A 21989-nucleotide genomic window follows, 5' to 3' on the forward strand; every position below is an offset into this window, starting at 1 on the left:
TTTTTTTAATTTATTATTATTATACTTTAAGTTGTAGGGTACATGTGCCTAATGTGCAGGTTTGTTACATATGTATACTTGTGCCATATTGGTGTGCCGCACCCATCAACTCGTCATTTACATCAGGTATAACTCCCAATGCAATCCCTCCCCCCTCCCCCCTCCCCATGATAGGCCCCTGTGTGTGATGTTCCCCTCCCTGAGTCCAAGTGATCTCATTGTTCAGTTCCCACCTATGAGTGAGAAAATGTGGCACATATACACCATGGAATACTATGCAGCCATCAAAAAGGATGAGTTTGTGTCCTTTGTAGGGACATGGATGCAGCTGGAAACCATCATTCTTAGCAAACTATCACAAGAACAGAAAACCAAACACCGCATGTTCTCACTCATAGGTGGGAACTGAACAAAGTTGTACTTTAAAAAAGAAAGAAAAGGAAAGAAAGAAAGGGAAAGGAACACTCTCTCCAAAGACACTGTTAGGGTACCATGTAAGAAGAAATAAACCAAGCTGCCTACTCTTGGCACACACTGAATTTCCTTTTCCTTCTCATATTATCTGTAAATTTATGAACTATCAATGAAACTATGTAGTCTTCATTAATAATATACATGCAAAAGGCAGCAAAACAATTAGCCACTCTTCTCCCTACTTGCCCAGAGAATAACAAGGTCTAATGAGAAGCAAAGCATACAGATTTGATTTCCAATGTTTCCCTTCTCTGGGAGCATGGGCAGGTAAAACATGCTTAGACCTTGGAAAACGCTTGCTTAGTAGGCTTGACTAGGGAACAGATGCATGATTTTTTTTTTTTTTTTTTTTTGCCACCAACTTCTACACCAGTTATCTGTTGCCTTGAAGCCTGGATGGCCATGTCCGTGAAGCAGATGGATCAGTTCTATCCTATTTCCAGTTAGATTTGATACTCACTGATAAAATAAACATTTCCTCCTTGCCGAGCATTCTTGTTCACATGTGTTCATTTGGCATTTTACCTGCTTACAAGATGTTCTAACAACATTGGTGCCAAGTCATAACAGTTCCACTCCAGGAGCCTAGGAGTCTTCAAGATATTATTTGTCTGCCCCTGATCCCTCCCCAATGATGAAGATGATGATAAAGCTTTAGACTCCCTATAATAAATTTTTGATATTTTTCAGATAAGTTCAGTTTAAGATATTTTAATGAAGATATCAGTTTTGACACCTTCAGTGTACAGTGAAGACCAGCTCATTCCCATTTTTGTTTCTCCCCTACCGAAGGTGCCAATGGCTTTAATTAAAAGGAAGGGGCTGCTTGCCAACTGGAGCTGCCTCATGTGCTCTGTGAAGCTGCCCACCATAGCTGGTGGGCCAAAGACCCAGGCTCTATCCTGGAGTGTGACTTTTGGCTCCTGCCAGAATTCACACCACCTGAAAAGCAGCAGAAGAGAGCCAAGATGTCTGTAGCATGTGGAGCTATGTTCTTGGCACAAGTGCAGTTCAGTTTATATCAGTTAATGTTGTCTATATAGAGTATTTCTGCACATACAAATAGGCAGTTCATACAACCTTGTTAGACAAAATAATAGTTTGTACTGAAAATTGACCCAGAGCTGAATTCTGCCAGTTATCCCATGATTAATTCACTGTACTGGCATAGAAAACACAGCCTTAGCTGTACCGTTGGCTTCAGGTTGAGAATCAGCCTACCAGGAGCTCTACCAGCATGGTCCATCTATTTAATAGAAAGTGAATCTGGAGGTTCTGAATATCTTTCAGACATTCCTAACATACATTAAATGGGAATAAAGCACAGTACAAGCAATGATTCTTCCTATCCCCTGCAGAGCTGTGGGTGCTTTTTTGTCATCCTTAAAAGGTTTAGGATATGTAACCAACCCACGCTCCCTGGATCCTTGGGATTTCCAGTGTACAAACACACTCCAAGGACCACAGTGCCAACAATGGCCAAATTCCCTGGGATTCCTACCAGCCAAAGGATTTGAAAACAACCAGTTTGTCTTTAGAAATATCATGAGTATAGTGCTACTCAAAAAATGAGCTTTGGTTTCCTATATTTCTTCCCTTTCCAATACTGGTAGTATGAGCTTGCTAAATGTTTCTCCTCAGCCTGAAGGTAAAAGGATTCTTAGAATCTTCCCAGACCAATTTAATATGTCTCCAACCGAAATTTTAGAAACAAAGTCGTATTTTAATATTTAAAAAAACTACCCAGTTCATATTTACTTGAATTACTGCTGATTTTAAACTAAATTGAAATATTGGATATTTGGTTACTCTTTATCTCCTCTGATTCTTTTTAATTACATATTTGCCAAGGTGAAAGTTCTCAAGTTTTTTTTTTTTAATATTTGGTGCACTTACTGAGAAAATACCAATTACTCTGCTATTACTATGAGGTGCAAGATTAAAACTCTGATTTTTTTCCACTTGTTAAGGAATTGGAAATTTTCTTTGTTGACAAAAGCAATTTTTGAAAGTGAAAACCAAGCAAGAGTTGATGCATTTTACAGAGTATGTGTCGTCTCCAAGCAGCTGGCATAAGAGTAGTAAAGCCGTATAGTTACAGTTGTGTTCCTTCTTATTCAGGCATTTCCTAATATATCAAAACAGCTGTTTACATAGTGAAAAGGTTCACACTGGCAGAATCTAAGAGTTCGTTCTGACTGTACTTGGAAAGAAGTGGGTGCTGATATAGGCTAGTAGTTGGAGTGTGCAACACAGGTGCCCCTGCTATTCAGTTATCAAGTATTTTTAACCTCATCCCAGATTATAAACTGTAATTGGTAATAAATTAGTAGTACTTTTTTCTTCCCCCATCGTACCATGTTATACACGGCCACCTTAGAGGATACTTGTCATGGGCTAGATTGTGAAGGGGAGAAAAAGACAAAATCCTCCCCTGAAAACAGGAAACAGGAACATGACAAGGACATAAGTTGATTCACTGTGGCATTATTACTTCGCCCCGTTTCTTAATTTTTTGTCTCTTTTACCTTTGAGACCTTGAGGCTTTCGTTGCATTTCTTCATCACAATATATGAAAGTCACAATTGAGGCTGGTAATAATAACAGTTACCATGAGCTGAACACCTGCTGTGTCAGGTCCTGCATTAGCATTTTGCCCATAAATCCATACAATCCATCATCTTCACAACAATCCTCCAAGATAAGTATTATTGCCCCTATTTTATGCACAAGGAACCTGATGTTCAGAGAGGACAAATTATTTACCAACAGACATACATAACTAAGTGGCAGAGTGGAGCTTCAAACACAGGACACTTCCTCCAAAGCCAGTGTTGGTTCTATTGCACATTATGGTGTTCCTTCTAGAAAAGTTATAAGGGCTATTGAACTTTCCTTGAGAGTCAGCATGTTCACTCTATTTCTGCCACAGCTTGCTTTATGAAGCAACCAGCCATTCCCCACCGTTGAGGGTGAATCCTAATTATTTTCACATGGTTATGTTTGCCAATATAGCAATAATACCCCCAAGCATGGCTAATCAAGATGTGGCTTGTTTCTTACCAGGAAAAAATGGCTCTGGAATTCAGGATCTAGTGAATTCTTATAAGTTGGACTTTCTTATACAGAAACAAGGCATAGTCACTCTTGACAGTTTCCAGTTCTCTGCCTCCCACCAGTTCCTCAATGGGATTGATCCAGATGTTTGCCTTATGCAATAACAACTTCCTGGTGACCCCTTCCTCATGGGACAGCTAGGTACAACCTACTTGACTGTCCCCACAGATCTCCCACTCTGTTCAGATATGTCACAGTGACCACTTCTCAGTCACAGCAGGACGTACTGGAACTCATGCCTGCTTGCTTTAAACCCACCAATTAGAACTTCCCCTGGGAAACTTGTATGGGTAACACCCTGAATCCCAATAAAGGCTTTGGCCCTTTGGTCCCTCCTCTCTCTCTTGCTCTCCACCTGCTAGTTGAGCATGTGTGTCCCAGACCCCACTGGTCCTACAAGACGTATTGCCCTCTTCTCTCTAAAATCAGTAAGTAGAAAAATCTCTTCTGTTATTTTATGTGTTTGTTGTGCTACCACCTCTGTCTCACTTGACTAACACATCTGAACCTAACTCTCCTTCTGATCATTGCTGTTCTGGAAGGTGGCTGTCTTGGTAGGGATAAACTGGGCACAGATCAGACAAGAACCACAGTGCATCCGATGGCATAAACAAGTTTTCTAGGAGAGGGACGCCTGGTCACAGGTCAGATACTTAGGTGTTAGGCCATCTGCCAGGATAAAGAAGAATCCTGTGAAAGCCACATTGTAAAAATCAACTATGATCACCCCTGGAACCCCATCAGGGCAAGGATAGAGCTTATAGCCACTCTCTAGAGAAGACCTCAAGACTGAATTAAAAGTAAATACAAGAGAGAATATAGTCTGGAACAGGCCAGACACAGTTGGAAGAGAAAGACGGATGAAGATAAACGGGCCAATTTTTAAAGTTACTATTACAATGATGGAGACATTTCTCAGGCAATCCTAGAGTTTGTTTTGCTTAAATAAAGTGATGATATAAATTTTTTAGTAAGTCAGGAAAAAAACCCTCTGGATTTAGGGCAGGGAGATAGATTCAGGACAGGGATACTTCAGCAAAAACTGTTGTAGCTGAATTCTCTGTTCTCTATCAATTCTATCTATTGTCTTCAGACTAATTTATAGCTAATATAGTAATACAATTTTTGTCATACTCAAAAGTGTTATTACTAGAAGAAAACAATGTATTTCTGAGTGTTGTGATAAAAGGGTTTTATTTTCACACCAGTGAACTCAGTCATGTGGCTTCTGAGAAGGAAACACCAGAGTTCACTTCCTCCCCTCCTCAAAAGAAAAAAATAATGGGTTCAAAAATTTGGAATCAAAGGCAAGAAATCTCAGAGAAAATAAAACAATTGTGCATGAAGAACCCTAATACAGTTTTGTGTATTTTAAGACAGGACCTATAAACTTGCTTTAAATCTTGTTCTTCATGTGCTTAAACTATTTCCCACGAAGTTCAGAAGCAAGCTTCAACTCCTTTTCCTCTTTTTCATGTGCTTGCCAAACCCTCAAACACACCACATCAGACACGCAGACAGGTGGACGTGATTCCCTGAACACAGTAATTGATAGAGTTTAACAAGGAAGTCTTCCTTTCCTCTTAAAGTGTACAAGTATGTGTTACTAAAAGGAACCATGGCTCTCAGGCAAGATAAGACACAGATGGTAAATCTTGGAAGATGAAGAAATGGAAGAAATAGGTCCAATGCAACATAATACAATAGCTATGAGTACCAAGCCCTTGTGCTGTCTTAGGTTGTACAAGGGAATCTCTGTGACCTCCCTAACTTAGGATCCCAACAGCCTTTCAATCTTGGCATATGTGGAGACATCTGAGACCACATTATGTCCTGGTATGGTTCCCACAATTATCCACACTCCCTTTACAAGCTCCTTCTTGTATCCTTCTTGTTTCCATTAGCTCCTTCTAAAGCAGTATTACCCCCACTAGAGGGCAGGAAATGGCATGAAGAACCAGTAGAACTCTATTAATGGAGGTCAAAGTTTTGATAGTGAAGAATGAGAATTAGAAAACAATCTCTTGTGTCCACAGGTTCTGTGGCCCTAATTAATACATATAATGGAGAAATTGATCCCACTTGAGTCCCAGAGCTATTAAAAATCATTCTAAATTATAACTTTTTGACCCAAACTTTTCCAAGCAGTTATTTTATTTGGTAAATCTATTCTTTCTCCAGAACTCTAAGCAATACCTTTGAGTAGGCTGTCTTATGCACATATGCAAGACCACTCACGTTTGTGATAAAATGTTGCTTTTATTTATTATAACATCCATCCATTCCAGGAAAAGAAAAAAAGCAAAGTAAAAGTTGGAATTTACAAATGATGTTGTGCTTTTCTTTTCATGGGACAAGTTCTAAGATTTTAAAAGAGTGAACAAGGTTTTGCTGCAAGTAATGCATTTATCCAATCTCACCACAAAATGAGAGAACATGGTGTTCAGGTATGATAGGATTGAAAAAAAAGAAAGAAGCTATAATTGCACGTTTTAGAATTGACTCCAACCTAAAGTATTTGTGAAGCCTTGATCATTTAAAAACAAATGGTGTCCTTGATTCAGGGCTTGATTTTTTAAAAATCTATACTACGTGAGCCCTTGGAGTATATAGATTAGTTGCCCTTTCCTTATAATATGAAACTACTGTTTCTATTCTATTCTATTCTATTCTATTCTATTCTATTCTATTCTATTCTAATTTCTCAGAGGTTAACAACCACACTGTCAAGTGTGGTTGCCTCCCCACCTACTCCTGTACAGGGTTAAGTACCTACTGATTTCTGACTGGGGTTTGGGTTTTTTTTAAGATCAAATGTATTTTATCTGAGAGGTCAGAGTGTGGCAATACAGCTACAGCCTGGGCATTCCCAGCAGGTGGAAGGTAACATCAACACATTTTGTCTACAGAGCCAAGCATGAAGAAAAACTACAATTAGCTTTTGCTGCTTTTCTGCAGAATCTGCATTTGCATTTTAAATTACATTTTGGTGTATTCATTTTCATCTTTCTTTTGGCTTTTAAAGCTTGAACAGAGACTCCTGACAAAAACACTGCCTAAGATTGGCATTTATTAGGGGGAAAAAAACACATCCACATGATTTTTTTTCTAAAATCTTCCTTTGAGATTAGTTATTTCAGAAAGTCACGTTGACAGGCAGATGGAGAGAGAGATGCAAGATGGTTTCAGAGATTCTAGGAATCTCAACGCCTGGATTTTCATTTTAACATTTCAATTTCTTACTAGTCAGTAAGTTTCTCTGGCTGACTATATTAAAATGTGTACTACTGTAATATATATTAAACTTGCTCTCCTGGTACATGCTGACAATTACACAGTTTATCACACCAATAAGTTTTTTGAAACAGAATCAAAATTTTTTGTCTCTTAAATCCTTGTAGAGATGCTCTTTCTACAAATATGTTAGGCTCTCTCTGTTATCTCTCCTCTTGAGTAGCCTAAATATTATCGATTGGTGATAGCCTTCTCCCTAAGTGGTCACTGGGTGTTAAAATATAAAGTGAAATAAAAATTCACATAAATCAGATTGTGAGTTTATTCTTCCTTCTGTGAAAGGGGCCAGTGACTCCGATATTAAATGATTAACACACTTGACATTCTCTTGGAATCTTAATCCCATGACTTTATGGATGGCTAAACCCCAAAACACCGTACTTTTAATTTTGTTATTAAAGGACAGATGTTAAAAGAAAAAAACTAAAGATTGAGTCATGTAACAAAGGAGAATAGAAAAATAGTGCAACCAAACTGTCAGTCTTCTAAAGGAGATATTAACATTAAAATGTACTGTTATGATTGACTCAAGTGGACTTAAAGTTTGATACTGTTGGATATTTCTAATTCTCAACATCTTATTGGTATACCTTATTAGTACATGTCTGAGCAGATACTAGTCAATATTTCTCCAGCTCTCAATGGTTTTTTGCAATAGTTTCTTGTGGTGCAATAATCATAAAACTTGTTTAGGATTGAAGCACTTTTACATGCATGCATTTAAAAATATTGAATATAAATAGCACTGAATATAATTAGCATTTGTAAAAAACACAGATAAGACCCTTGTCTCAAAAAGTTTACTTTCCATTTGCCAAAAGGTTGGTAGGAAATAAATGAACAAAATCATTTCAGGGAATTATAAGTGCTATGAAAAATAAAGTACAATGAGGAAGTAGAACGACTTGGGGATGGTGAAGCTAATTCAGACTGAGTGATCAGAAAGGTCCATTGATATTGTAACACTTCAGCTCTATGACAAGGACACAAGTATGAAAAGGTCTGGGGTCAGAATTTGGGTAGAGACTGTGACATGTGTCAAGGTGTTGGCACAGGAACAAGCTTGGCATGTTCAGAGAAGCCACAGCAGCTCAGGGGCAGCAAGCAAAAGGGAAAATAGAAGGGGATGAACTCCAAGATAGGGGAAAGAATTACACTTTTATGGCATGAGAGGATATGGGGCTATCCATTTCCGTGACATATATCCAAACTTAGTGGCTTAAAACAAACATCTTCTTTTGCTCACAATTTAGAGTTTAGCGATATGGGAAAGTTCGTCTGGACATTTATCTCTGATGCAGGTAGTATTACTGGGGCAGCTGAAGCTGCAAAACTAGGTGATTTCATTCAATGTCTGTTCCCTTGGTGCTCTTTCTTCACATGGCATCTCCTATTCTAGGCATTTTCTACATGGCGTGCTCTTCTCACAAGTTGGTATCATGGCCGTCTTGTGGCTGTCTCTAACTACCGTTAGACTTATGTGACAACTGGTTTCCCCTAGAGCAGGCCTTGACCCAAGCTCCAAGCATTCTTATGACCTCTCCTAGAAGTCTCAGAACATCACTCCTGCCACTTTGTCCTTTTTGGTTAATCATACAAGGCATTAAGGCCAGCCCAGATTCAAAGGGAAGAAAGTCAGACATTTCTCTTTTCTATGCGAATGTCAAAGAATGTATGGCCATCTTGAAGCTGCCTCAGACGCCATGGTAGGTAATCTGCATTTTATTCTAAGTGTTATGGGAAGTGGCTGGAGACTTTTCAACATGGAAATTACATGATTTTATTTTTGTTTTTAAAAGTCCATTTTGGCTGCTAGATAGAGAATAAATTGAATGAGGACAAGAGAAGAAGCAGGGTAACCAGTTAGAGGTGATTATAGTTTTGTGGATGGCCTACAATGGAATCATAGCAGTGGAGAAGGAGAAAGTAAATATGGGCTACATCTTAATGGACCTGTAGTTGGTTAGGTTTGGGGGAGAAGAAAAAAACCAGGATGACTCCAAAGGTTTTAATGAGGACTTGGAAGGATTGTGGTACTATTTACTGAGACAGGAAAAAAGGGGTAAAGTTATTTACATGTCTCATATAATTGTCCCAGCAGCTCTCTAACGAGGAGGTTCAGTTAGTTATGTGGTAGGCCTTATTATCCTCAATCTTTCCTCAGGTGAGAACAGTGGGGTTCTTAAAGAACAGAAGGAAAAGAGGGAAGGGAGAGGGAAGGAGAGGGGCAGGAGCGGGAGAGGGAATAAAGAAAGTCTTTCCTAAAACACTTAACTAGATAATGGGAGTACTGGTCTATAATAAGTTCTGTTATCTAGCCAACACATCTTCCCATTATACAACATAGTTAACTGCCAATCATTAGTATAACAAGCTGAGTTTTAAATCATCTATTCTTATTATAAACCTACTCAAAGAATGTTTCCCTCTGGGTAAAATAGGAACAATGAAGATGAACACAAGGTAAAGATATGTTCTTAGTCATTACAGAACTTAAACAGTAGAATGACTAAACCTTTTCAAGGTTCCCAACATTTAGATCTAATTGATTTGGGTTTTATGTCTGATAAACATCACCTTCTAAAGATGAAATTTTAAATTGAGAAAAGTGAACAGAGGGGGTTGGAAGTTCTAGTTCTTATTTTTTCTGCCTTTGGCTTAATTAAGTTTATCAAATTTTCTTAAACTCTGTGCTTTAATTTTTCTCATCAAAACATTACTTTTATTAACCATATTCTCAATTCCTTCAATTGTCTGTGAGTCAGCCCTCATAAGGACAGTTGCACTTGTCTCCCACCCATTCTCATGCCTGTTGTCACTCCTTTCACACCCATTAACTCATCTTACGTATATAATAAGGAAAATGCTGGGGAGAAAGTTTTTATAGACCTCAAGAAAACAACTTATCATTGTTATGACAAATTCTTCAAAAACATTAATTTTAAATTTTAATTTTATTCCAATATTAGCTTATTACTAAATCTTTTTAAATCCAAGATAACCCAGTATAACTCTTTGACTGTAGGTAGAGTCCTTTTACCACCACTGTTGTGAACCACATTATTCAGTATGCAGCACTTTGAATTTTGCCAAAGTAATCATGATGTATGAAAACTCGCAACATGGTAAAAACAACAAATATTCTATGAAAATCTTAGTCACCAAGACTGTCCGGGACCTTTATTGCAATAACATAAGTAGTAGTCAAATTTTCATAACCACTGATAATTATTTTTATCTCTCATATACTTGCTTGATATTGAATTGTTTGCCACTGGGGGTGCTTTCCATCTGGTGAGGGCCTGAGACGTTGTGCTAATCACACACACACACACACACACACACACACACACCCCTACATCTAAACACCTTTCTTCCACTTTTAGCAATGCCCCTGTACCCATGTGTTAATATTGATTGGGCCTGTTTCCATTCCGGGGGAGTATGGAAGTCAAGGAGTGTTACTGAATAATCATTTGGTAATGTATTTCAAATTGTATTTTCCTCAGCAGAAATAAGTCAGAACTGATGGTTACCTTTTTACCAGTAGTCTTCTATTGGATCTCAAATTTGTGCTATATGTAGATAAGGATGAAGGTAGCTCTAAACAGAGAAAACCAAACCATTTCTCTCCTACTTGTTTTGGGAACTAATTTAACTAACTTGGAAATGCTTAAAGGCAGGTCTGCTGAATGTCTAAATACACTTTCTAAAACTACAAGGTTTAATTACAGTTTCTGAGAAATTATAGCAAAAGATCTTTGGATTTCAGTGTAACCAAAATTTCATCAGACATTCCACCATTGTCATTATTCTCAAAATTCAAATGAAATAACCAATGTTGTAAAATGTAAAATTCCAAATGTATTTTCTTTCCCCTCAAAACCCATCTTTCTCTTTCAGACATCACAAATTCTTTTAAAGACATGACCATTCTCATTTCCTGCCAGGTTTGGACCCTCAATTCCTTCACTTGAATGTGAGTCAGCCTCACGAGGACAGTTACATTTGCCCCCCGCCCATTCTCATGCCTATGACCACTCCTTTCTCACCCGTTAACTCATCTCACACAGCCTCTCTGCATAGTACAATTCTGAAATAAAATTTGATTGTGTTACAGTATCTAAATATTCTTTCAGTTTTTACTTATTAATTATCAAACAGTTAAAAGTCCCTAATCTGGCTTTCCAGACCAGGGCCACCTCTGGGGTATATGCAGTCCTGGGTGGCAAATCTTTTTATGCAGAGTCCCTGTCTATACAATTATTTTGATCAAAAATGTATTCAGAATCCGTAGTCCCATGTGAGGTAGAGTAATGTATTGATGGAGATTTAAAACAATGGGCAGAGGAGAGGGACTTACATATTTGTTTATCACTGATTTGGGGCAGGTGAAGATTCTTCATAGGGTCCTGGCACCATCTCTTCCGGTTCAGGTCTGAAAAACATCTTGTCATGTTCGTTTAATGGTGACAGCTCCTCATTTTGTGCTAGCAGAGTTAATTCTCCACTTCTTATTTTTACTTTTGACATTCCAGAAATTGCTGCCAGTTTCTGACCTAATTAGAGTTCAAAAATACTCAGTTTTTCTTATTTTTTCCACTGACAGAAGAAAGTAGCAACGCTGTTATGACTCACAATACCAAGGCTCTTTGGAGTCTGTATTGATACAATTTAATTCTTCCTGCCTCTGCAGTTTCCTAAATGTATTATTTATAAAATGATGATTACAACATCACTTACAATGCTTCCTCAACCATCAAGCCACCTATGAACACTTGTTCCCAATGAGTCTTCCCAAGGTTGTTAATGTGCCTCATGATGATGACCACAATGCAAGTCTTACCCAGAATTTGCAGGAAAATGTCAATAACAATTTATTTTCTGGCCATGTTAAATTTACTGTTCAGGCTTTTATTGCATAAATGTGCATAATACATCTTTTATCCATAGCTCTTCTTAAATTATTGATATCAGTCCATTCCTGGCATGTGCTGTTTTTCAGTGTTGACCCTATCCCTGTCTCCCATACACCACTACTATGGGGAAAACAGGAGAGGGGCCTATAGAAAAAAATAAAAAATAAAACAAAACTGTGCTATTTATGTAAGAAATATCCATCCCTCATTCAGCATGGTGTATGACCAGCTGAAAGAACATTACGTTACTGCATCAATTGGAGGCAAGAGAGGCCATGATTCAGAAGGGCTCAACAGCCTTTACTAAGGCATACATTCTGATAAATGCAACTTTAGATCTCAGTCCTGCATTTAGGATGAATTCATCCCTGAATAAAACACCTTGGTGAATGCACGTGGAGTATTTAAACAAACATAAAAGAGGGGGATGGAATTCAATCCTTCATTCTTAATTGTATAAGTTCCTCAAAAGCCATCTAGTGTTGTCTTTTCAAAGACACATCTACTAATACGTTGTAGTAATGAATTGTAGTAAAACCATTTTTTAATCTATCTGGATTGCTTATAATCTGACTCCCGTACCCTTGTTTTTCCCATGACTACACTGATCTTCACTTGAATGAAAACCAAACAGTGATCTGGTTTCACCTTCTGGATTAACTGACTCATTAATGATTATGACAGCAGCTGCTGATGTTCTGGGTCAGGCTGACCTGTTTAACTATGTGTAAATCTATTACGATGTTGTTATCTTTCAGGATAGCATGGAACATGGTTTCAAAAGGTGTCTGGAAAAATGTCAGATGGAGTCTGAGTTTTCAAGGAAGCTGGTTGTTTTCCCTCAGTTTCTAACACCCATTCTGAACTATGAGAGCAGGAATACTGTATATTTAAATGCATCTGTTGTACAACTGCTGAGTTCAGAGTACTCTAGCAAGGGGTGGGTAATCACACAGATGGTGTGCTTCACGACCAAAACCGCTTGCTGTAGATGCCACATTCAGAGAGAACATGTAAATACTTGGCACAGTTGTGAGAGTTTTCAGAGGTGTTATATTCATTTAGAGAGTTACAGCTTTGATGGTGACAGCTTCTCATTTTGGGCTAGCAGGATTAATTCTTCCTTTCTTATTTTTACTCTTGACATTCCAGAAATTGCCACAATTTCCTGATCTAACTTGAGTTCAAAGAGTTGTGTTTTTCTTATTTCCCCCTTATTTAAAGAGGATTACTGTATCAACAAGAATGGTGACGCAGAAGGACTGGGTGACCAGGAGTATACTGGCCACATGCCACAGTGGAGTTTTCAGGCCTACATTGTGTGCCTTCCCACATTCCAATAAATGCCACCAACAGCCAATGGTATTGTTTTTTATTGCCTTTTACCCCAAACTTACTATAAAAAAAGGAGCATTAAGTTTTTAAATGTCTGTTTCCTCTGAGCATTCACTTGCCCACCCACCTATTTATTGAATAGAGTAACAATTGAAAGCTTGCTCAGTATAAAATATAATTGGTCTCCAGATCTTTCTCCAGGATCTGAACTTTCAAGCAAAAGCTGTGTCAAAGCAAAAAAGCTGGGGAAGGGGCATGATTGAGAAAGTCTAGAAGAGACAAGGGATGACGTATACCTGAAGGAGGGGAGAAGATAAAGGACAGCACAAAGTGCCACTGGAGTCCAAGAGAAGTGACTGACAATTGAGATATGGTGTGGCAAAATATAGGTCAGGTTCAGGACACTATTCTCAGAAAGTTCATTTCTGAGCATGCAATTTATGTGGCTTATGGTCTTTCCTACAGATATGGGTGTGGCTGCCTAAAGGAGCAACACAGGGTTGGACACCAGACAAAGATTAAAATGACGCAGTAGCCCTCCTAGATAAACCCAGAGTCTAGGCAAGAATATATACCAATAAACACATATCATCAAATACTACCAAATAAGAAAATAAAGAGAATTAGAAACAATAGTGTAATCGAAATGTAGAGGAGTGAGTTAATAATTCATTGAATTGATAACTTCAGGTTTTATGAAGGAAATCACATTTATATTGGGTCTTATGGGATGAGACGTATGTCTGTCCAAGGAAAGAGGAGGAAGAGAAAAGAGCACAAAGTTTCCAATGTTCATTCCTCTTAATTCTACAGCACATAGAATAGTGGTGGCACCAACAACATTTACTGAATGAATGAAGATGATGGTTTGATGAAACTTAGCAACAGAAGGCTCAAACTTCAAGAACAAACTTGAAGTTTGCAACATCATACCACAGACTGCATTCAAATGAAAAAAAAAAATTGTAGACAGACAGTACATAGGCCAAGTGTGGTGGCTCACACCTATAATCACAGCACTTTGGAAGGCCAAGGCAGGAGGATCACTTGAGCCCAGGAGTTTAAGACTAGCTTGAGCAACATGGCGAGACCCTGTCTCTACTAAAAATACAAAAATTAGCCAGGTGTGGTGGTGGGTGCATGTAGTCTTAGCTACTTGGGAGACTTAGGTGGAATAATGGCTTGAGTTCAGGAGGTCAAGGCTTTGGTGAGCTGTGTTCACAGCACTGTGCTCCAGACTGAGTGACAAAGCAAGAACTTGTTGAAAGAAAGAAAAAAGGAGGGAAGGAGAGTAGAGGAAGGGAGGGAGGGAGGATCAGTCCATTTTCATGCTGCTGGTGAAGACATGTCCAAGATTGGGCAATTTACAAAAGAAAGAGGTTTAGTTGGACTTACAGTTCCATGTAGCTGGGGAAGCCTCACAATCATGGCAGAAGGCAAGGAGGAGCAAAGGCATGTCTTAAATGGATGGCAGCAGGCAAAAAGAGAGATAACTTGTGCAGGGGAACTCTTTAAAATAATCAGATCTCATGAAACTCATTCCCTATCACAAGAACAGTGCAGGAAAGACCCACCCCCATAATGCAATCACCTCCCACCGGGTTCCTCCCATGACTGTGAGGATTATAGGAGTTACAATTCACGATGAGATTTGGGTGGGGACACAGCCAAAGCATATCAGAAGGGAAGGAGGGTGGAAGGGAGGAAAAAGAAAGGAAGGCAGGCAAGCAGGCACAGTATACAATTAATGAACAAAAAACAACATGGGAAAAAAACTAAAAAGAAATGAGCTTAGCCAAAGGAAAAACTAGGTTAGGGAAATAGTATAAGTCAGAAAAGAAACTTGCATTAAAAATAAAATTAGTTTGATTTTTTTAGTATGATTTTAAATTTTTTCATTTATATATTTTCTATAGAAAAGTTAGAAAAACAAAGCAGAACAAAAAAACACACTAATTCCAACAGCTAGTGTCAATTACCCAGACACAACCACTACTACTTTTGTTCTTAAGACATTTATGATATTTAAAAGAAAAATAGGCTAATATTTGTCTGTAATGTACTTTTCTCTCCTTAGTAGTATATTGTGAAGAAAGATTACTAAGAAAGTGAAAGGAATTAGAAACAATTCTCATTTGATTTAGTACAATTTTCTGAATTATCTAAGATGATGGGAAATTTCTAGAAGTAAGTAATTTCTAGTTAACTTTTCCTGAAATATTTTTAAAGACACATTCGTTATTCAACTAACAGTGACTTAAATCAATAATAATAATTATTATAAAAGTAGTAAACTGTTAAAATGAGAAGGCTAGAGGGTGGCAGCAGCACCCATGTAGTAGCTCCCTGGAGTCATCAGAGGCCCAGGCTCTTTTTCTTTGTCCTCATTCTCCATCTATAACATGTTGGCTTGTTCCCTCAAGGCCCCAGGATGTCTGTCCCAATTCATCTTCATGTTTAAACTTGTGGCAACAAAATATAAGGGAAGTGTGACATTAACTTTTCTGTTCCTTTGATCAGACAAGCGAAAGGCTTCCCAAGAGTCCCTCCTGACTCTACCCAGCAGGTAAACCTACTTCTAATTGTTCAGAACTAGGTCACATGACCACTTTCAACTGCAAAAGAGGCAGGAAAATTGAGAACACAATTATCAAGACTTACTGTTATCAACTATGAGCCATTGCTGAACCTGTAGTGTCACCAAACAAAAATTGGGTTCTGTTAACAAGGAAGGAGAGGAAAATGGACATTAGATAACCCACTTGCCTGACAGACATAGTAATAAGAACTATGGCAGTTACTGAAACCCACCTAACAACCTCACAAGTATATGTCAAATACCTCCTATTCTGGAGGGAAGGCTCCTGCTCCACCTCCTCTAGAAATAATTTGCCTAATTACCAAAATGCACACAGCTCTTCTTGCTCCCTGACACCTTATTTCACTGACCTCACAGACGTGGACAGGCAGTAATGCACAAGCTTCACTCTCAGTTGTACCATCAGTATTTATGGTCCCCTATTTTTCTTCGGGCTTCTTCTGTCCTTCACAGCAGGCAGCCTGTGGGACAAATATGGTCTGGTACTAATTTTTTGTGAAGTTTTATCATAATAGACATACTAATTCATTTAGATAATCTTTGCAGCTGCTTCATACTTGTTGGGACAGAGACCATGTGACCTCCAAAGTCAAAAGTATTTTGGGTCTGGCCCTTTAGAGAGAAAAGTTTGTCAACTATCTACATGTACTTCAATTTTCTGATGGTAAGGTCCCACCCTGCATTTCTCTCGTATCTACATGAGCATATCCCTGGGGAGATAGGAAGCACTCAACAAATAGCTTCTCACCGATGGAAATGGAAGGATTGATAGGCTAAGAAACTCTGGCATAGTAAGTTATACATAGCTGGTGCTTCATGAAAGTTTGAATGAATTCAGGAATTAACTAAGTAATTGGCTAAGTAAGGCAAAATGCTCCAGTACTTAGAGTGTGGGTTGTGGATCCAAACTTCCAATATTCAAATGCTGTGTGTCCTAGGCAATAAACCTAACCTCTCTGCGCCTCAGATTTCTCCTGAATAAAACAAACAATAAAACACACACACACACACACACACACACACACACACACACAAGATTTAACAGACTCTGGACTATTTAGAACAATGTCTGGCACAGAATAAACACTCAAAAAATACTAGCTATGAAGAATATTATGGAGAACAGTTATTTTTATATAGGGTATTATTTTTATTTTTCCTTTCTTTGTGGCACAGTTTGAAACCATTCTGTAAAAAGGTATGGACGGGATCAAGAGCAATTTCTACCTTTTCCTGGTGACACTAAATCAAGTTTGAACCAAAAGAAGGTTTAAGGTAGATGTCGCAGGACATCCAAGGACATAATTGCTAGTAACAGGGTCAGAGAATAAACTAGCACACACTGAGGAGGGGAACCAAAAAGTCACAAGCATGTCAACACAACACGACTGAACTCTGCTTCTGCTGATGAGAAGTGTCAGTGCCACAGACGTGAGGTGAATGGCAGGGGAGCTCTTTCATTGAACTGTCAACTAATGAAGTGGTGAGAAATTAGCAGGCCCTGTAATTTACACACTAATTCTCCCTAATGCCACCTGGGGGCTTCCTGCAGGCAGAGGAGCAGAGGAGTGGAAAATGGTGTCGTCCAGCCAGCAGCAAGCCTGCGCTGCTATTCTATCTTTGCCAAGCAACACAGCAGACCAGCTTGTTTCCATTCACCATTCAGGGAACAGTTGGCAGACTTCCCCCAGAATGTGGGCAAGCCTCAGCTATAAGAGCAAAATGAAGACAAAGAAGAGAATTTTAAGTCTTATACCTTTTTGCATTTTTTGTATGCTCTCTAGAAGTTGACTCAGCGGGCAACCCTCTACCTTTTCATCAACCTGACATCTCCCTCTCACCAAAAGCGTAAGTCATATACAACTGGTTGCTGTAACCAATGCTCCCCTTGAAACAAAACTCAGAAATAAAATGGGTGATACATTACTATCACTGTACTTTCATCATTATTTAAAGGAGTTTTAAAAAGAAAAAAAGCTTTAACAAATGTGGCTGTGACCACCAACCTCCTCCCTGGACTCTCGTTACAAACATAGCAACAGTTCTCACCCCAAAATCACACACTAAGGGAAAACAGGAAAGGACCCTCATGTGCTGGCATCTTTCAGGCAAGAGGCCAAGTCCACACTGAGGAAACAGTATATGAGTGGATATAGAACTGCTTCCCATATTATAAACATTTCCTTGGACATCCTCTGGACTGCCAAATGAATAATGCTGCATTTTAGTTATCCCTGGCAAGCTAGGGCTGATTTTAAGACCATTAGGAAAGGGGAGACTGTTATAGTCTTCTTGGTTTCTCTAGGGTCACAGTGTAATTGTGTGGTGGGAGAAAGGGGGCCCTAGGGATGGTGTGACAGTCACTTCTCATTACCTCCCACTTGGTTCATTACGTCTGTAGACAGCGATTGCCCATGTGTGGGTCCTTCCATTACACAGAAGGATGTAATGTGCTGTAGAACTCGCACGGCTTTCAGAAAAGGAAAAATATGTTTATTCCAGGCACACACCTATCTTGTTTCCACAGGCCATGCCACAGCAATGGAAAGTGACATAAGGAATAGATTAATGGTAATCAGTACAGAAAAACCAGGCCCCACGTGTGCTTATACCTGGTGGGATATTTATATGTGTATATCACTAACATATAGCACTTTATACAAAAGGCAGAACCCTTACTTACAAATCTACCAAATTTTACTTTAGCAAGCAGATTCACTCACTTAAGTGCACCATATACAGGCTTCTTTGTGTCATCTCTCTGGACTGGCATTTACTTTATTCTCATTCACAATCTCTGTGTGTGTGTGTGTGTGTGCACGTGTGTGTGTCTCTCACACACAAATACCTTTCTCGTTTGCAAGGATAAGTCCTAGACACCATGAAACATAGAAATACTATTTCATATTTTTTCTTAGGTGTAAAAAGCTGCAACTAGATTATAAACTAAGGGTAGTTGACAAGAGAGAAAACAAATATAGACAATTATAGAATGTTAGAATCAGGAATAAATATTAGAGATTATGTATAACAGAAGTGCTCAGACTTTTTCTTTAAAGAAAAAAAAAAAAAAAAAAACCTCAAAAAAACCCCAAAAGCTAATGAGTTACCTAAAAAGAGATGTTCATGATGGAATAAATCTGTGACACTACATACTTTAGCCTGCTCTTGGGAACACATGATGATGTCAGCGTATTAAAGGTTCTGTGAACTCCTGTTACTTAAAAACCCATTTAATTCAGTATTACCTTATTTCATTATTTTAACGAACACTATTTTTCTAACTGCAATCTTATCAACATCATGTGGAACAATTATACTACAGCAGGGGAATCTTGTTCTGTTATAGTCTCATCACTTTTGGCAGATTTTTATGTACTGATAATTCTCTAATTTTAGCATGCATTTGAGTCACTTGGAGATCTAATCCTTAACAATCACTCAGTAAACTGGATAGGGCTGGGGAATTGGAATACAGTACTTAGCAAGTGTTCCTAATTCAGGGGCCTCATAAGTCTACTTTGAGAAACACCAATCCACACGTGTGCTCACTGTCTGAATTCATCAAGAATTGAACCACACATTCTTACCAAGAGAACTTCACAGTTAACAGGTTGAAAGTCCGTAGCTTTGAGTCTGGAGGTTGACAAAGTTTGTCTGGAATTACAAGGGCTTTTGAATATGAAAATGAGTGCACACCTCTATAGATTTACCAAAACTAATGGTCCCTTTAACCTTTACACCCATCTTTAAGAGTGCATCTCTTTCACCATGAGACACGTCCACTCACTTGCTTCACTAATCCAGCTTTGTTCATTTATTCATACAATTATTTGCAAAGCATCCTCTATGTGTCAGACACTGGCTGAAACACTGGGAGTAACTGAACAGAAGTGACAAATCCCTGCCCTTGTTAGAAGGAGAGAGACAACAAAATATAAACATAATAATAGTAAATGTTATGGTAATTTAGAGTTAGAAATGGTGTTATGAAAAGATGGAGCAGGTTAAGCAGGATCACCATGTGAATGGGCGGGGGGTGTAACAGAGCTGCAATTTTTGTAAAGGACAGTGGAACTATTACTCAATGAAAGGTGACATATGAACAAAATTTAAAGAAAATAAGGGAGGAAGCCTGTTAGGTATGTAGAGTAAGAGTCCAGGCTTAAAGAACAGCCAGTGCAAAGGGAGCTGCCTCCTGTGGATAAGGAACCACCGGAGGGTGAGTGGGGGTGAGAATTGGGAAGCGAGAGGAGGCAGCCAGGACCAGATCTGTCAGGTCTTTGACTTTTACCTCGAGAGAAATGAGAAGCTACTGCAGCATTCTGAGTAGAGAAATGAGGTGATCCGACAACTTTTTTTTTTTCTTTTTTCTTTTTTTTTGAGACAGAGTCTCTCTCTGTTGCCCAGGCTGGAGTGCAGGGCCTGATTTCGGCTCACTGCGACCTCCGCCTCCCGAGTTCACGCCATTCTCCTGCCTCAGCCTCTGGAGTAGCTGGGACTACAGGCGCCCGCCACCAACCTCGGCTAATTTTTCGTATTTTTAGTAGAGATGGGGTTTCACCGTGTTAGCCAGGATGGTCTCGATCTCCTGACCTCATGATCTGCCCACCTCAGTCACCCAAAGTGCTGGGATTACAGGTGTGAGCCACCAAGCCCTGCCGACAACATTTTTAAAGGATCTGAATTTATTCAGAATTTCTTAAACGTTGATTGGGTTTCTAGTCTTATGCCAGCCACTGGGCTTGGGGCCAGGTATACAAAGATGAACTCTACAGCATCCTTGCCCTCAGAGCGCTCAGAGTCCCTAGGCCTCTGCTACAGGTCATTGCAGGTCAAAATGTGAACATTTAAAAATCCACTGTCAGGCCGGGCGCGGTCGCTCAAGCCTGTAATCCCAGCACTTTGGGAGGCCGAGACGGGCGGATCACGAGGTCAAGAGATCGAGACCATCCTGGCTAACACGGTGAAACCCCGTCTCTACTAAAAAATACAAAAACTAGCCGGGCGCGGTGGCGGGCGCCTGTAGTCCCAGCTACTCGGGAGGCTGAGGCAGGAGAATGGCGTAAACCCGGGAGGCGGAGCTTGCAGTGAGCCGAGATCCGGCCACTGCACTCCAGCCTGGGCGACAGAGCAAGACTCCGTCGCAAAAAAAAAAAAAAAAAAAAAAAAAAAAAATCCATTGTCCTTGCCACTTACATAAGCAGACCTCAGATAACTGCCCAGTGTTTACTTCAGATACTCAGCATTTACACATCTCCCTGTCCTGGGACTCCAGCAGGAAGTCCTCAGGTCAGATCAGTAAGGATGTTCAGGTGCTCAGCTCTGCCCTAAACATACCATGTGGCCCTTGATGAGACATTAGTTCCTTATTTTTCTTGGCTTTTCTGTCTGTTTACACAATTTTCCGCCAAAGTATGTTTTTTAGGTCTGATGAGATAACCAGCACTGAGAGCTTGAGGGTGTAATGGAAAACTGACAATTTTAATTTTCCCTCAAATTATCATACTCTAAAATAAATAGAGTTGAGTAACTTCTCCAGTTATTCTTTCTGGCAGCACTGCTTCAGCTGAAGACAGTCTACAAGTTGGCAGGCCAGAAGTGATGAGAAAATGATCTTAGTTCTTAGAGATAAAACCTGCTAGTTATCAACAACTGAAATTCTGAGAGAGGGTCTTCTGGGGAAAAGCCATTTGCAGCAATAATCTCCTTTTAGAATTTTAACACGCTTGCCTCCTGCTAAATCCTTTGTGTTGAGGAAGGATGTGAAAAGTCACATTTACTTTCAGCCCCAAATGCAATTCTAAATGATCACATTTGGCTTGCTCACCTCACCTGTCAGTCATCAATATTTAAGAGATGAAACCTCTGTTCTGAAGAAATGGAAAATAAAATGACAGAGCCTATGGAATGTTGTTCAGTAATCCAGAATTACTATCAGGGCTGTGTTTGCCTTCAGTGTGCATATGTAGCCTTTATGAAGAGCAACACTATTTTTTATCAAATGTTTATGATGTAACCTCACAGAAATCAGGGAAATTGGGGAATTTGGCAGGCAACTGGGAACAGAGAAATGCAATACAATGCTATTTCAGCCTGAGGTCTACTTCGGAGCTAAGCTACTCCAGATGTTTTTCTTTTGTCTTCATTTAATGGGTCTTCTAAATACGATGACTTAGTATCAGCCAAGGCAGCAAAATTTACAACGTACTAATTAATAGCAAGATGCTTAGCTAAGCGATTCTGTCTCT

The 21989-nt window shown here is 39.2% G+C and overlaps 1 long non-coding RNA gene across 1 annotated transcript in view; it reads right to left on the minus strand.

Moving 5' to 3' along the window:
• The window catches only part of LOC114678370 (uncharacterized), a 34082-nt gene extending 22611 nt beyond the window's left edge, over positions 1-11471 (minus strand). The window contains exon 1 of the long non-coding RNA XR_003729736.2: positions 11249-11471. This is a non-coding gene — a long non-coding RNA (uncharacterized LOC114678370). The remainder of the gene's footprint in view (positions 1-11248) is intronic.
• Between the last annotated feature and the right edge of the window lie 10518 nt (positions 11472-21989).

Source organism: Macaca mulatta, chromosome 5, assembly GCF_049350105.2.
Source record: "Macaca mulatta isolate MMU2019108-1 chromosome 5, T2T-MMU8v2.0, whole genome shotgun sequence".
Lineage (NCBI taxonomy): Eukaryota > Metazoa > Chordata > Mammalia > Primates > Cercopithecidae > Macaca > Macaca mulatta.